This window comes from Tauraco erythrolophus, chromosome 8, assembly GCF_009769465.1.
Source record: "Tauraco erythrolophus isolate bTauEry1 chromosome 8, bTauEry1.pri, whole genome shotgun sequence".
Classification (NCBI taxonomy): Eukaryota; Metazoa; Chordata; class Aves; order Musophagiformes; family Musophagidae; genus Tauraco; species Tauraco erythrolophus.
The window spans coordinates 28,165,914-28,177,989 of record NC_141472.1 but is presented as its reverse complement, the minus strand read 5'-3'; positions in this window follow the sequence as shown (position 1 = coordinate 28,177,989).

Sequence of the window (12,076 nt, the reverse complement as noted above, 5' to 3'; positions counted from 1 at the left end):
CTTCCTACACAGGCTTATTAAGCGCTGTGCTCCAGGAGCTGCTTTGCACGTAACTGAGCCATCCTTAAGGGAAACCTTGGCGAGAAGGAAAGGTTGGGGAGCTGGTAGAGACTGGATGTCCAGAAACAGCTCTGTGTCCTGCTTGGACCTCCAGGAAAAGGGGTAAAGTGGATGGGAGAATCTGCTCCAGTTGCCAGCTCACATGGAGAGGAGTGAGCTCAGGAGATATTGGCCACGCATCTGTGCATCACCTTGGGAATGCACTTTTAAGAAGGTTTCTGAGCAATGGCACTTCTCAAAGTGCATCAAAATAAAGACAACTTCCATTATGCTAAAGGTGTCCTCAAGTAAGCCCTTTTGTTCAGAAACTGTGATGAAACCACATGAGCACTGATGACTTTGTTTGCTACACCATTGTGCAAAAGCCTTTGTTGGTAAAACACTTGATGTGCTTGTGGGGAGGTATCCGGTGATGTGGCCGTACAGCTCTGCCTCCAGAACAGGTTCTGAGTGGCTTGGGTTGCTCAGTGGAGGCCCGTGTTTCTCCAAGGAGGCCCCATGCAGCCAGTTGAGGCAGGGGAGGCCTGACAGCTTGGGAACACCAGCCCGGCTTCCAGGGTGGTGGGCTTGAGGATGGGAGGGGGAAATGCTGTTTTCAGTGAAGCTGCAGAAGAGGTCTAAAACTCCAGCATCACGTGCATGAGATGTTCCTACTGGAACAAAGCTTCACAGGGATCTGCAGTGATACAAGAGCCATGGATGTGGCTCTTCTGCCACAGGAAAGTCACTGCTACGCCTCAGTGAAGGGAAATGGACTGCTTAGTCCTTGGAACAGCTGTGGGTGTTCCCTGGTTAAACATGTCCTGCTCTCTAATGGAGTTCTCGAGGCGCTAAAAGTAGACATAAGTGTTAAGCTGGTGAGTGTGCTCCTGGCAAATTCGGATTTACCTACTGTCTCCAAGGCTGTGACAGCTGCCGGGTGGAGGTGTGTGTTACCAGCTCTCACTGCTCAGGAGATGAAATGCCTTCACAAGCAGGATAGTGGTGGTCTGCATTTTACCTTTTGGTTTTGACTCACATTTCCATGTCCCTCTCCCCTCCCAGTTCTGGGTGCTGAGATGTAGCTGCATGCCTCTCTGCTTCCTTCATTAATGCAGAGGTTGTAATTAAAGTACAGGTTTCTAATTAAAGCCCACTCAATTGCTGTGAAGTAGCCACTCATTAACAGGTGCAGAGGATAGGTCTCCTCTATGTTGATAACCCAGGGTGACCACACAGGTATCTTATCTAAGATGATTTATATTTCTGCTGAAGAAGTTCCTAATTACCTTTGGGATTAATATTTGCAGAGAGTGGAACCTGGGCAGGGCAGAAATAGGAAGAGAAGATCAAGATGTGTGTTTTGATCTGGACAGGGTGGTTCTACATGCATGGGCTGCACCCTCTGAGCTCCTGGGCTGCTTGTTCTCTTCCAAGAGCGCCGTGGTACCCTGACCTGCTCCTGAGCAGGGGCCTTCTGTGGCGGTGAGCCTTCAGGGCTGCCAATTCCTCACGCGTCCCCAAAGCGAGAGCAGGGAGGAAGGTGGCGAGGGTGGGAAAGAGGAAGGATGCTGTGGCGAGGGCACCATCAGCTGGCAATGCTGCGAGCGGCCAGCGGGCGACACTGCCGCTCTGCTGCTCAGTCTCGCAAGGCTGCTGCCTGGCTGCGTCTTCTCAGCTTCCCTTCCCATCCAGGAGAAAGGCTCTGCTCAACTGTACGCCTCCTGTCAGCTCCTTAGCTCACCATTTCATGCTTTCCCCCCGCCCCAAATAGACCACGACAGTTATTTTAGACTGAAACAGGGATCTGTGCCAAAAGAGATCAGGAGGTAGGAATAGGAACGGAGGGGTTGGAGATGGGGATTTTGTGGTCACTTGTCGCCTCTAAGAGAGCTGAATGTGTGTCATTGCTCTGTCCAAACCCCTTTGAGCAACCTGATCTAGTGGAAGGTGTCCCTGCCCATGGCAGGGGAGTTGGAACTAGATGACCTTTAAGGTCCTTTTTAACCCAAACCGTTCTGTGATTCTATGATATATCCTAGGAGAATTTGTTTCATCAACAACTATGTGATCTGGCCAGGTGACCTTCAAAATTTGTTTTTTCCTCTGGGAATCTAGAGTGAAACAGGAATTCTTAGCAATTTTGCTTACCGCATTCAGTATACTTGTTGCTGAGCCTTAGGGACTTGGATAAAGTTGTCTTAGGTGCTGTAGAAGCAAAGTGCTGGCACTTATCTTGGAGAGTGTGAGCTTATGGCAGTGTCTTACCCATCTGACTGCTACAACTATGGGAACTAGAGGAAGATTTGATGGAAACAGAGACTTTGAATTTGACTTACTGTTCTGAAGATGTGGCTGATGTTGGTTGCTTTTGAAAAGCAGGTGGGAAGGGGACCTCTTTCTCAGAGTAATCTATCCATCCCACGGGATTTTTATGCTGAATCAAGGATATAACCCAAAGGGATGGTGGCTGTAATCAAAGTGGCATTTCAGGAGCCCAAAGGAACTTGGAAACCAAAGATTGAAAGAGCTCAGGACAACTATCCTCATTCTGATTTCTCTGTTGTTACCATTTACCTGCTTCCAAAAGAAAATAATAGCTTTAGCCTTTCCCTGTTTGCGTTTCCTGCTCACTGACAGCCTGTTTGGTCTGTAGGGGATCATGATATTAAGCCTTGGGAGCACCGTTTGTGTTATGCTACATATTAAAGACTATTGGGGCCTGGGGCTCACAGGGATGAGAAACCTCAGCCACAGGTGTTGATTGTTCCTTCTGTGCAGCCTGACTTAAATTAAGGCAGTGTGGACTGAGCCCAAGTGCAGGTACTCCTTTTTGGCTTTGTGTCTTTCTTAGGGATTTGACTGTAATAGAGCCTGACAGTTATAAGTGATGGGCACCATGTTTTAAGGAACCTAACCCACTGTGATTTTTAACTTCCATGAACAGTGAGTGTCTTGGCCTTACTGTATGGTCAGCTGCCTTCATTGCTGAGCACGGGCAAGGGCTGCCCATTGCCTTCCTGAGCTCCTTCATGCCTCTTCCTTCATGCTGCATTCCAGGGAGATTCCCAACGGCACTTCAGAAACAAGAGTGACCAATGCAGGTGAGTTACCTTCCTGGGGCAGATACACCCTGTCCTGGGAAAATTTTCTAGGCCTTTCCCTAGAAAGAAAGGAGCTTTAGTGATGCAGCTTGTTGCTGGCTTTGCAGCTCAGAGCGTTGGCCAATAAGAGAATCAGCCAGAGCTGGGGTATGGTGTGAGCTCTGCTTGAACGGACTGCAAGTCACCATCTCATTTTATTTATTGTCCCAGCTTCCACCTGCTGCTCATCTCACCTGGATGTTCAGCAGCTCCCTTTGGGGAAACAGAGCATCACAGAGCTGGTGGTCCAGCTCACATGGAAAAAGCGGGCAGGCAACACCTCTCTGCTTCCCGGCAACGCAGCATGGCTCACAGCTTTTCTTGGAGAAATGATTCCTCAAAGGATGCTACAAAGTGATGCACAGTGGCATGAGCCTGTGTATTTCCAGTGGCTCAGGGTAACAGAATCGCATGCTTGAAACTGGCCCCAGTGCTCTGGAAGTGGGCAGTTGCCATCAATAACATATCCTTCCTCCGAGTATTCAGTCCTTAGCGGATGTCTTTTGAGGCATGGAGTGTGGCGGAGTTGTGGATATGCCTCAGGTGCCCTTATTAAATGCCTGGATGCATTTTGAAAATGGCTGCTTAGAAACTGTCTAATTGCTATTCCACATATTCAAAGTGTTTTTTTCTCTTGACAAGCCTTTGGCATGCCTTGGATTGCTAAATATACTTTCCTCTTGCAAATTCTTGGCAGGAATCTGTGTAAGGAATTACGCCAAGCAGTCTCTTCAAATGTTAACAAGCTCATCGGTGTGGCTTTCCCAGCACAGGGTTTGTGCTTTTTTTTTTTTTTCCACCCCCCTTCCCAAAAAAACCCAACCCTTCTCCTTTCTGTACACTGTTGCTCTGAGCATATGAACTATGGCAGCTCTGCAAGAAAGGATTTTTCTAACCGGAGCTGACAAAAGTGCTTGTTTAGTGTTCAGCAGTTAGATGTTACTGCCCTGCTCAGCCTCCCGGGGCTCCTGTTGAGTTGAAAGTGTGGGGTTTGGGGTGCCGGTGGAAAACCTAATCCATTTCCTCTCCTCCTTTGCCCTGTCTTGCTTTTTCCTCTGTTTTTAGCAAGTTGGACTGTATCCTTGCATGGCAATCATAGACTTGATGTCTTTCTTTCACTAGCCTATTAGCAAGTGAATGAGGCTGTCGTGCTCCCTTTTTGTTCCCCCCTTCCCAAGTGCTTACACTGGTGTAGAAGCAGCCCTGGAGCTGGTGCCTACAGCCAGGCAGGGACCCGCAGACACGCAGGTCAGAGCTTCAGGCCTGGGCTGCCTCTGTCCCTCTGCCCCAGGCAAAGGGCAGTGCTGTTCCGGCATCTGAAACTGCCAGAGCAAAGGAAGGGGCGAGAAGCCAACAGCATCACCGAAACCCCCATGTCTCCCTAAAAGAAACCTTCTCCTAGGACTCTGGCATCCGTCGATACATCAGGCTACAAACCTCCCCTGAGCTTCACCGGAGACCATCTTGCATAAGCATTTGGTGAGCCAAAGGGCCGACTTTCCCTCAACCTTTGCCCACCTCTTGTTTCTTCTCTTCTCCTCTATTACTCACCTCCTGACCCAGCGTGTGAGCAGTGTCCCTGTGGGAAGGTGTCCAAGCTTCACAGAGCGCAGCCAGGGGCAGAGGCTGGGGCAGCTGGGGCTTTGCTAGCAGCATGTCTCCACCTGATTTCTCAGGAGGCAAAAAGTGTTGGAGCTGCCCTCACCAGCTCTGCTGTGGTGTGCATGGTCATGGCTGCCCCTTGTCCCTGTGGCAGCAGAGTTTGGCTGGCCTGGGTTTCTTATTTTTGTGCAAGGAGAAGCACAACATTGCTAGGTTAGACCAGCTGAGGCTTCGGGCTGCGCTTTTGAAATGTGAATTCTGTAAAAGATGTCCTGGGCTTTGCTTCCGACTTACTGTCCTGGCCTTCGGTCATCTGATGGACACACCTTGGGAGCAAGTGTTCGTGTTCGGGTTAGAATGTTAGATTCCCCACCCTGTTCTCAGAGTCCTACCTGCTCTTCATGGAAAGAGCTCAGCAGGGGACTCAGGGAAGCTGTTGCAGAGAAACTTGAGTTGTGGGGCTGCAGAGCCTGCGTTCGTCACGTTAGAGCCCGGGATGAGCAGAGGGCTGGAAAGACAAGGGCAGACCTTGGCCCAGAAGAGGCCATACTTGAGACAACTGGAAGCATAGTCCAGGCCAAGAGATGACTCCCCACTTTTCCACTAAGATGCTTCTTGTTCACACTCTCTCTCTGCAGAGTGTTGTGACTTTGGCTCGCTCCTGTGGAATGGGCCCATTAACCTGTAGAGTGGAGAACTGCCTCTCCTGGACCTGGTAGCCCTCTGTTAATGATGACTTCTTTTTTGTATTTTATTCACCAAAATTGAATATTTTCAGCTTTGATTCAGTGGGCTTTTTTGAAGGGACCTCTGTCCACACCAAGGAATATTTATTTATAACTCATGAGTTTGGTTTCAGGAATTTGCTCTGTGACCCCTCTGTTTCTTCGGTTAAATCTCATATCGTAAGAGGAACATTCTATTCTGCAGCCCCTGCCCACCCTGAGACAAATGTCCTGCAAGTCACTGTTTTGCTCTCCCCTTTGGGCAGTTCTGGAATGGCTCCAGTTCTTTGAAAGCGTGGAGAGAGAATATTATTGAAATATTATTTCATGGGAGATGCGAAGTGGTGGAACAAGAGAGCACTTGCCTTTTTTCCCTGAATATAGTTCTTCCAAGTCACCACCTACTTCTGGGCCTCACCTTTGAGGCAAAGCAAGATTGTCTCCAACAACCCAGCTGCGGAGCTGAATTGATTGCTTGAAGATTGGATCTTGGTCTCTATCAATTGTGTCTGTTTCCATTCAAGCTGTTGGATTTGAAACTGATTTTACTGTAACGGATTGGATTTGAGATTAAGGCAAATCTGTAAAGGGAACATTTGAAAAACCCTTAAATGCAGAGTAGACCCAAGTCATGCAAGGGAAGAAGAGGAACAAATAAATAATCTAGGCATTAAACAACTAATTTTTAACCTTAGTCAGCTGAAGATGTGTTCTTCTTTGTGCATGAAGAATAAGAAATAAATAAATGCAACTTCCTGTAGCAAGTGGAGCTGTTTATTCCGCCTCAGACAAAAATGTTGTGTGTTCTGTGACAGTCCTTATGGACCTCAGATGAAGACTATGCTTGTACCTATCAAAACAAAGAAGAAAACAGTCGAAGGAAAAAATAGAAGATGATAAACAATCAGACAGGTATGGAAGCCTAAAGAAACTGGTTTGTGATTTGAGCCCATTAGTAGCCTGGCCATTGCCAAGAGCTTTGGTTTGGATTGTTATTACCAAATCAGCGGTAATTATTGCCTTAAGACAGTGATGGTTTTTACAACATGGACTTTAAGCGCTGATAAGTCATTTCACATTGCTCACTTGGAGAATCCAAGGCTTTAGACATGGTAGTAGAGCTGCCAGTTGCGTTACTGCTTTTGTTTCCAAAGGTTGAAGATCAGTGATCAAAGTGGTTGTATGTGGGGATCAGGCTACTTCATCTGGCCAATGTACTGTCCTCCCCTTTCCTCCTACTTCCCTTCTTTTTTTGTTGTGCTCTCACTGTACACGCACCCTCCTGGATCATGTGAGATCCTTGAGGCGTGAATGCCTTGAGGCATCTTGTTTTGCCCATCTGTGGAGAGCTGAGCACAGAGGACCCTGCATACTGCCTTTTCCCTCTGATGTTCATCTGTAGGATACAAATCACCCAAGCCTTTGAGAATACATTTCAGGAGCATTCCCTGCCATCACTGCAGGAAGATGGTACCTTTGTCACAGGGAGAGCTTGTCGTCACTTGCAGTAAAAGGGATTGCATGGAAATGAGAGACTGTGGGTTGTGGTCTTGCTCTAAATCAGCTGCATTTTTAACATTCACAAGCCAACAAAGATGAAAGACTCCTGGTCAACCTCTCTACTCCCTTGGAAAAAAAAATACAAAGACTTGATAAATATTTTGCATTAATAAATTCCATTTGTCTTATAAAACAAAATTTGCCAACTACCAAAGCAGGGAAAATATTTTACATAACTCTGAGTGCAACATCTAAAAGGTTGCTATGAGCCTGGTTTCAACAACTCTTTCCACAACCCAGAATGTGAAGGAATGCTAAGCCTCACCCAGGGTAGGACTAAGCTTGCTGCCTGTGTCTGTGCCATGGGTTGACTCTGGCTGGATGCCAGGTGTCCACCAAAGCTGCTCTATCACTCCCCTCCCAACTGAACAGGGGGAGAAAAACATGGTGAAAGGCTTGTAGGTTGAGATAAGGACTGGGAGAGATCCCTCACCAACTACTGCCATAGGCAAAATAGACTCAACTTGGGGAAATTAGTTTAATTTATTAGCAATCAAATCAGAGTGGGATAATGAGAAAACAAAACCAAATCTTAAAACCCCTTCCCTCCACCCCTCCCTTCTTCCTGGCTCTACCTCCACCCTGCCAGCGGCACAAGGGGAACAGGAAATGGAGGTTGTGGTCAGTTCATCACATGTCTCTGCTGCTCCTTCCTCCTCAGGAGGAGGACTTCTCACACTCTTCCCCTGTTCCAGCGTGGGGTCCCTCCCATGGGAGACAGTTCTCCATGAACTTCTCCAACATGAGTCCTTCCCATGGGCTGAAGTTCTTTACAAACTGCTCCAGCATGGTCCCTTCCCCGGGGTGCAGTCCTTCAAGAACAGACTGCTCCAGTGTGGGTCCCTCATGGGGTCACAGGTCCTGCCAGCAAACCTGCTCCATCCTGGGCTCCTCTCTCCATAAGGTCACAGGTCCTGCCAGAAGCCTGCTCCAGTGTGGGCTTTCCACGGGGTCACAGCCTCCTGCAGGCATCTACCTGCTCCAGTGTGGGGTCCTCCATGGGCTCCAGGGGCACAGCTTGCCTCAGTACGGTCTTCACCACAGGCTGCAGGGAATCTCTGCTCTGGCACCTGGAGCACCTCCTCCCTCTCCTTCTTCACTGACTTGGATGACTGCAAGGTTGTATCTCTTGCATATTCTCACTCCTCTCTCCGGCTGCAATTTGCACAGGTGGTTTTTTTTCTCCTTCTTAACTACATCATCCCAAAGGTGCTACCACCATGGCTGATGGGCTCAGCCTGGTCAGAGGTGGGTCTGTGTTGGAGCTGGCTGGCATTGGCTCTGCCAGACATAGGAGAAGCTTCTAGCACCTTCTCCCAGCAGCCATCCCCGTAGCCCCCTGCTACCACAACCTTGCCATGCAAACCCAATACAGTCCACATGCCTTTCTGCTGGCTGGTGGGTTTTATTGCAGTGGAAGAGACAGGCTGACTGCCTCCAGCGAACGGAGTCCAGCAGGTGAGAAGTAGGCCATGGAAAAATAGATGAAGGCATGAATGTGACCCAAAAGCTGTTTGTGAACCCAAAACAATGTCCCTCGCTGTGCTGTGGGAATGTGGCTATAAAAGGCAGGAAAAGCACAGCTGTCTGCTATTATTGTTTTGTTATTAAATTTTGAGGGTGATGGTGATTAACCAGTGGAGCAGATTCCTCAGGGATGTTTCTTGGTCTGGACTACTGACGCTTTCTGATTCTCAGGGCAGGGACCGAGCAATGGCTGTTCCTGCGAACCCCGGCATGATGGTTTGCGTCATCCTGCCCTGGCTTCGTGTCGGGCTGTGGCACGGCAGTGATCAGTGCAGCGTCTGGGGGAACTGCCACTTGTGAGGCCGCACCCTCGATCTTGTTTAGCGCTTCCCGGCATACAGAAATACGAATTGTTACGGGTAGCAGAGGGAGGGGATGCCCAAGCCTGAGGTGAGCAGCATGCAGCTGAGATCTGCCTTCAAATGACAGTCCCAGGACCACTCAGGATTTGGCACTTGGAGCACTCCAAGCCAAATGTGCTCTTTTGGCTTTGTAGGATGCGCATCATCACAGATGATTGACCTCCCTCCACACTTCTCACCGGGCCTCTGCCAGTCTTCTCGCAGGTCATCAGCTTGGCTTGCAGGAGCTGGAGTTGTTTCTCTGCTCCGTTTCAGTTCATCTCCTGGTCACCTCAGCCTGCCTCCTTGAAGATGAGCTGATTGCAGCTTTCTACATGCTTACACTTCTTGAGCCTCCCTTTGCCCTGGGCCACCTGCCACCAGCCAACCTCTTGGAGGGGAGGAGGCGACTAAAGGCTCCTAAGTGTCTGTCAGTGCCAAGGCCAGGCAATGCCGTGAGTTAAAACTCGCAGAAAATGAGGGATGCAGCACCTCGGGCTGCACAAGCAAGGTCTGGAGCTTGGCTCCTACAACCATGGAAGCCCTCCAGCCCTGCTGCCTGAAATATGCATGCCAGGAAGATACACCATGGCTAGAGCCACGTGGGAAGTGCCCATTCCTGCTTGGAAAAGCATCTGAAACAGTCGACTACGGATTTATTCTGAATTAGGGTGAAAATTTATTTGTGAGTCCCAAACAATGTCTCTCGCGGAGCTGTGGGAATGTTGCTATAAAAGGCATGAAAGGCCAGGCTGTCTACGATTATTGTTTTGTTGTTAATTTTTAACAATGAGGGTAACTACCCATTGGAACAGATTCCCTCCCCCCCCACACACACCCCCCCCGGGATGTTTGTCGATCTCGAGTATTTAAACTATGAGGTCTTCTGAGCAGAGACGTGTCTAGGGCAAAGTGTGCGTACGGCACCGAGAACCCGTGCCTGCAGCCACGGCTTGTGCAAACCTACTCTCGGTTGCGCTGCAGCAGTCTGGGAGGACACACGTGGCCAGACAGGCTGTCTCAGCAGAGGGGTGTCAGCTCCCGATGGGCTGTCGGTGGCTCTTGGGAAAACCTGGATAGCTGGGTAGCCCTGAGCGACCAAAGTCTTTCTCAATTTCATCAGATCAGTATTTTACAGCAGAACGTCTTCAGTCAGACTATTTCTAGCCAGCCCCTAGCTAAGAACATTTACTATTTGTTTTAATAGCGATCGAGGCTCTTAGGAAAGAGTTTCAACAGCTACAGGATCAGCTCTTGGTTACCCAGGGTGGGGGTTTTTTTTGGTTTTCTCTCCCCCTCTATAGACTGTGCAAGTGCCTCCTCTGTTAGGAATCAGTTCTGGAGCAAATGGAGACTCGTCACTAAATTATATCTCAGGGCAGAAAAGCAATGCCAAGCTGGTCCGTTGATTTTGTAATGTAGGACACAGCCCCCCTTGCCCTGCGTGCAGTCATGCACAGACCCCTTTGACATCTAATTAATAATTTTCAGTTAAGCAGCGGCTACTTCCTTGCATCATTTCAACGCGGTCGCCAAGTGGAAAATTGAAAAGCAAGAGAGAGCCAAAGAAATGACAACAACAACAACAACAAAGGTTTAAAGTTCTAGGAAATTTCACTATGTGAGGTCAAAATTCCTTGTGCGCTCAGGGACTGTGCTGCTGGCTGGCAGGCACCTCCAGTTAACATGGCAAGACTCTTTCTCTTCAAAGCCCTGCTCTCCCAAAGCAGCTCCTGTTTGACCGGAGTTTCTCAGCCCTAAAACGCGAGTGTGTTTGGGGAGAGGAAGGGAGAATGCAGGTCAAGGGCAGGTTGAAGAGAAGTCGAATGAGAGTTTTTCTCATGGTTGGGGAGTTGACAAACTCTCTAGGGGATGAAGATAGGCAAGAAAGGATGGTGAAGCAGAGCTCCCAGGATAGGGCTATGAAGAGGATGGGGTGATGCAGGTAAGGGATTTGCAGAGCAGAGGTTATCCAAGAGTGGTCTTACAGCCAAGAGAGACCTGGTCCTAACTTTTCTGGAGTTTGAGGAACATATCTTGCCATAGGCCTCTCCTCCCAGTCAGTCTCCTCCCGGTCAGCAGTTGGACTGTGTTTGGCCTGTTCGTGGCACAAAAGGGCTTTCCTCCAGGTGGAGGGTTTTTTAGCACGACCCTGTTAAAAGACAATAACAGTCATGTCTCATGAGTTAGGTTTTCCACTCTTTTATGCTGCTAGCCCTGGGGAAGAGCTGGGGCATGCAACATTGTTGGCACAGCGAGAAGTACCACAGCTGTCAGCAGCTGAACTGAGCATTTGGGGGTTTTATGCTTCTCCATGCTCGAGGTTTTCGGAGACGTGAGGAGAAGGGGCCCAAGGGAAGGCTGGTGTTCAGAGATCTGATGAGTTATTTCTGCTTTGCCTGTCTTTCTTATGTCTTCTCCTCTCCATGGAGGAAGCCTGTGGAGGCACGTGCTTCTAAATCTTCCCATTTACAACCACAGTAGTCTTCATGAGGTTGGCAGCTCTGGGATCTGTGTGTCTGGAGACTAACAATTGTCTGGGGGAGGCAGGCATAAAAGATCAGCAGTCTCAAAAACATGACCTATGAGGAAGAGCTGAAGGATCTGAAGAAGGAAAGGCTTTTTGAAAACATTTTTTTAAATACAAAAAAGATTTTGCTGTGAGATGAAGGAGCCTCATTTGTTCTCCATCCATGGCAGATCTGACAAGAAATGATGGTTGAACTTGCAGCAAGAGAGATACAGGTTAGATGTTGGTGGCCAACATCTGGCCAAGTAGATCTGCCGGCCTTACTTTGAGTCGAAGTCGGAGCAGAGACCTCCAGAGGTCCTTTCCAGCTCCAAAATTCTACAGTTCTGTGACAGGAACAACTTCCCTGCAATAAGGAAGGCTATGTAGTGATGAATTGAGGTGGTAGTAATGTCATCTCTGGAAGTTTCAAGTTGGAGATTAGGCAAACACTTGTTAGAAGTGACTTCGGTAGAGCTGACACTGTTTAGAGGAGTGAAAGCAGATTGTCCTTCTGAAGCCCTTTCTGACTTTGGCTTTAAAAACCAGCAGATCCTACCTTTCCAGCACTGAACATCTGAGGGCATCAGGCTATGTATCCTCCGTTTCTGCTTGGAGGCACTTGAGGCT